The sequence below is a fragment of the Myotis davidii genome, unplaced genomic scaffold (genome assembly GCF_000327345.1).
Source record: "Myotis davidii unplaced genomic scaffold, ASM32734v1 scaffold2168, whole genome shotgun sequence".
In the NCBI taxonomy this organism is placed as follows: Eukaryota; Metazoa; Chordata; class Mammalia; order Chiroptera; family Vespertilionidae; genus Myotis; species Myotis davidii.
In genome coordinates, this window is record NW_006298553.1 from 130,148 (window position 1) to 135,623 (window position 5,476).

Sequence of the window (5,476 nt, forward strand, 5' to 3'; positions counted from 1 at the left end):
TAACCCCAAAGCCACAAAACATACATTCTTCTCAAGTGCACATGGGTCATTTTCAAAGATATACCATATATTGGTCACAGGCAAAGTCTCTTCAAATTCAAGAAGATAGAAATCATATCAAGCATGTTCTCCCACCACAGTGGCATAAAACTAGAAATAAACTACAATAAAAACAATAAAAAAACACCTGAAGACTAAATAGCATGCTATTAAACAATGACTGGGTTACTACAGAGATCAAAGAAGAAATAAAAAGCATCATGGCAACAAACGACCATGAAAACAACATTCCAAAATCTATGGGACACAATGAAAGCAGTCTTGAGAGAGAAGTTCATAGCTCTACAAGCCTACAGCAAAAAAAACAAGGAAAAATGGTAATAAATTATCTAACCCTACAACCTAAAGTGTTAGAAAGATAGCAATGAGAAAAGCCCAGCGTAAGCAAAAGGAAGTAAATAATAAATATCAGAGCAGAGATAAATGAAATAGAGACCAAAAAAACAAAAAAAAAAAAACAAACCACAATACAAAACATCAACAAAACCAAGAGCTGGTTCTTTGAAAGGATAAACAAGGTTCATGAACCTCTAGCCAGGCTCACTAAGAAGCAAAGAGAGAGGACTCAAATAAACAAAAGCAGAAATGAAAGAGGTGAAATAACAACCGATCCCACAGAAATACAAACAATTATGAAAAAAATACTATGAACAATCAAAAATGTTTCCAGACATGGCTAAATGTCCTCTGATATGGAGAATAATTTCACCTCCAAACCATTGCTCTAGTGCAGCGGTTCTCAATCTGTGGGTCGCGACCCCTTTGGCGGTCGAACCACCCTTTCACAGGGGTCGCCTATGACCAACCTGCATATCAGATATTTACATTAGGATTCATAACAGTAGCAACATTACAGTTATGAACTAGCAACGAAAATAATTTTATGGTTGGGTCACAATGTGAGGAACTGTATTTAAAGGGCCTGAAGGTTAAGTACCACTGCCTAGTGTGATCCTCCAATCCTACATGGCAGGTGCTATTGTTTTCCCTATTTTACAGATGGGGAAGCTGAAGCTCTGGCAGGTAGTTACTCACCTCATGTGTGGCAGTGTCCTCAGCTCATTCCCCAGTTCTGGTGGCTCTAGTCCATTAGGTAATAGAACAGTAGAGTGTACCCCATCATCAGCTTTGGACTACCTGGGAACTGGGTCATTTCACATGTTGAACCCTGAGTTTTTGTCCAGTGGAGGTGAGAATATTGTAGCTTTTAAAGGTGAGCACTAGAATTATGGCTGGAAGCCTAAGGTCTTTTGTTCCATATTTAGCAGTGGCACTATCATCTTAGGAAAGGGAGAGATTTCAGATTTTGAGGATGAATTTCTGGTTAGAGCTAGGCCTCACTATTCTTCTGAATGTCTGTAATCACCTAGAGCAGTAGTTCTCAACCTTCTGTCCCTTTAAATATAGTTCCTCATCTTGTGACCCAACCATAAAATTATTTTCGTTGCTAGTTCATAACTGTAATTTTGCTACTGTTATGAATCGTAATGTAAATATCTGATATGCAGGATGGTCTTAGGCGACTCCTGTGAAAGGGTCGTTCAACCCCCAAAGGGGTCGCGACCCACAGGTTGAGAACCGCTGACCTAGAGCCAAATTGAAAGAAAAGGGGTAGAAACATCAGGGTGGCTTGGTTTCAATCCTGTATGACATTGGGCAGGCCTTGTATCTCTCTGAATCTCATTTGGTCATGTGTATAAGAACATGGTTAGATTTGATTATATCAAAAGGCCATTTCAGCTCTAACCCTCTTACAAGAGGACTTAGCTAGTATTAGTTGTAATATGTGTCAGGTGCCCTTGGGACTCGGCATTACTGGATTAATGGCTATGAATTGGGTGACTAGCTTGAAAAATGCTAATAGAGACTCAGGGATACCTTTCTTCTGCAGACATAAGAGGGCCCAGGCACAGCCCATTTCTAAGAAAAAAGGCACAGTGAGAAAAATTGTTTGTTACTGCTTGGTTTTCTAGGTTTGAAAAACCACTGCAATCAACCTAGGGAAATGCCACTGATTTGGCATCATAAGAAGAGTATAAAAACTTTTGCTCACAGTGCTATGGGTTTTATTAGGTTGCTGGAGAAAGAACAGCAGAGCATTCCTTATTATATATCTTCAGGTCAGAATTTTATTGCTTTTGGCCAAAGGCCACTGTAAGACTTATAGAGCAAAGGGTAGATGCAGTGTGACTTTAAAAAGAAATTATAAATATCAAAACAGAACTAAGTTACAGTGAATCTCTGAGTGTAAGAGCTGGCAACATTTTAGCATCTATATATGTAAAAGCCTAAGTGACTGAACGACCAAACGATGGTTTGACCGGTCGCTATGACATGCACTGACCACCAGGGGGCAGGCACTCAATGTAGGTGTTTCCCCCTGGTGGTCAGTGCACTCCCATAGTGGAAGCATCGCTTAGCTGCCTGACAGGGGCCAGATGCCGGGCTCATGGCTGTTGAGTGCAGCTGTAGCAGCACAAGCCTCTCCTGCCTACGTGGCAGCATTATCAAGTGGCGGTGGTGGCAGCAGGTGCAGTGGGGCCAGGATAAACAGGACCATTGGCATGGTGCCTGGCCCAGGTCGGGGCTCCTTTCTGGACGCCTGCCACTTCCTGCACTACTACATCCCTCGGGGGATGTTGGACTTCCGGTAGGACTGCAAGCTGGCCTGCGGGGATTGGGCTGAAACCAGCAATCCGACGTCCCCCAAGGGGTCCCGGATTTCGAGAGGGTGCAGGCCAGGCTGAGGGACCCCCACCAATGCACAAATCCATGCACTTTGCCTCTAGTTGTTTCATAAAAGGAATCATCACTCTTTATTACTTTAACTAAGGTCTAAGATAGTTTATGCTTTGGAAATGGAATAACCCAATACAAATAGACACTTGAGATATGTGCCTACAAAATATAGTAGGTGGTTAAAATTAGACTCCAAGGTTTTGGAATATTTCCAGAAATAGTTCACTTTGTGCATCATTATGAGATTCACCCATGTGTTGGTCCAGCCTAGGAGCTTCTGGCTGGTTCTGCCTTTAATCATGGAAATATATATGCTTTGGAAATAGTGATCTCTAAAGCAGTCATCCTCCACCTTGGTGGCTTATTTGAACCACCAGGGGAACTTAAGAAAATATTGTGGCCTGGGTGCTAACCTGGGATTCTTTCTTTTTCTAATTAACCTATTTTTTAATGAGTTAACTCTGGTTTATAACATTATATGTTCCAGGTGTATCGCAGTATAATTCAATATATGCACATATTTTGATAGTGTGCTCACCAACTAAAGTCTAGTTTTTATTCATTACCATATATTTGACCTTTTACCCATTTTGTCCTCCAGCTACCATCTGGTAACCACCAATCTGTAGCCCTTATCTATGAGTTTGTTTTGGGGATTCTGATTTAATTGGCCTGGCATGTGACCTAAGCAGCCTTTTTGTTTGTTTTTATTTCTGCAGGTGATTTCAATGAACAGAGTTAAGAACTATTCTGTGAAGATTTGTCTCTGGAAGGTAAGTTTTCCCAAGCAATTTCCTTCTCATTATTCTACAATCATCTGGAAAATGATATGTGGAATCATAATAGTTCTGGGCACATATAAGTATTCAGTTAATGTGTGTTCAGTCTGAATCCAAAACTAGAATAATTATACTTCTAAGAGAGCCAGGCCAGCAAACAGAGTATCTGATCAAAGGGCTATTCATAGATTCTCTTTGTTTACATTTCTCACCTCAACTCCATCTCTATAAATCCAGTTGTCCAAAGGACATCCCCTTACAAGTCTTATGAGGAACTTAATTTACATATGCTTGAGCCTGGGTTTGTGATTGTCTTCCTCCAAACTCATTTATTTTCCTCAGTTCTCTTTACTGGCAGTGAGAGATACCATCATCCAACCATCATCTAACTTGTCTCTTTATTCTCCCATCCATTAAGCCAGAATCTGTAAATTCTACATTAGAAATGTCTCTTTTTTTAAAAAAAAAAAGAATTGTTTATTTAATTTGTGTCCTCCCTCCTAGCCTTTCTTCTCCATTGCATCATCACAGCTTTAATGATAATGCAATGAAGTCCCAGGAGATTGCAAATTTCACTGTTCATTAGAATCATCTGGGAGAACTTTGAAACTATTCTGATGTCTGAGATCACTTCCAGATATTAGTTTCAAATTATCTGGGTGGAGTTGGTATGTAGGCATGTTTTTAAGAACTACTGCTTTCTGGGGTAGGTTGAGGATCTTTGAGTCTTGTAAACTTCTCTTAACAGCCTCCCAACCTCCAAATATCTTTATTTTAACTAAGCATGTTCTGGTAAATGACATACTAAAACATTAAAGACCATAGTCACTAAAGCCATAGGAGTCAGACTGAAATTCTCCTGCACCAAAAGGGGCAACTTAATTGATTATTCTCTAAAAGTCTTCCATAGTGTAATTAAGTGGCCCAAATTCTATCTGAACAAAGGAATGGGGCTGGGAACAGATTTCTCTCTGAGGTTTTTCCCACTGCCCTCTCTCCCCACATGCCATTTCCTTCTTCTCTGCCCAGCATTAATGTATCAAGATCCTCATCTTCTAGGATTTCCAAAACACATTGTTCAACCTTTGTTTTACCAATGATCATAGTGTAGACTAATTAAAATTGTTTCAGTTTTTGTTTCTTCACTTCTTTGCACCCCAACTGGTTGTGATCTCTTTGAGGACAGGTCCCATGTTGTATTCGTTTTGTACCCAAGTGTCTGCGTCACTGTTTAATGCATTCTATAGATTCAATAAATGAATCTAATTAACAAGCTAGTGCCTAGTTTGACCCTGTAAATCACAGATAATAGAATTGTCACACCACAAATTATTTATGTAATTTGTTCTTCCTATTGTGAGGCTGAAGGCTCAATAATTTGAAATATAGTTCTCAAGGGTAAATGCCAGTTTCTTTAGATATTCTATTATGGTCCCACCAATACATATTCTGATGTGAATGCAAAATGACTGAATTATTGCTTCCAAGGTACTGGAGGGGTTGTGCTGGTGGTAAATATAAGTGTTTTTAGGAGACTATTTTATAACATTTCCAGATTTGCATTCAGTTTATTATCCCAACCCCATTCCTTTGTTCAGATAGAATTTGGGCCACTGAATTACACTATGGAAGAGTTTTAGAGGAAAATCTATTAAGTGTCCCCTTTGGGTGCAGGAGAATTTCAGTCTGGCTCCTATGGCTTTAGTGACTGTGCCTTTTATGTTTTAGTATGTCATTTCCCAGAACATGCTTAGTTAAAATAAATATCTAGCTATTTAAATACACACTACTCATCAATTAACTGATAAAAGAGGCCATAATATTGCTAGTTAGCCCCTGCCCATCATCAATTTTCTTTTTACATAATTAATATTAAATGATTCTTTAAGTGAATCATA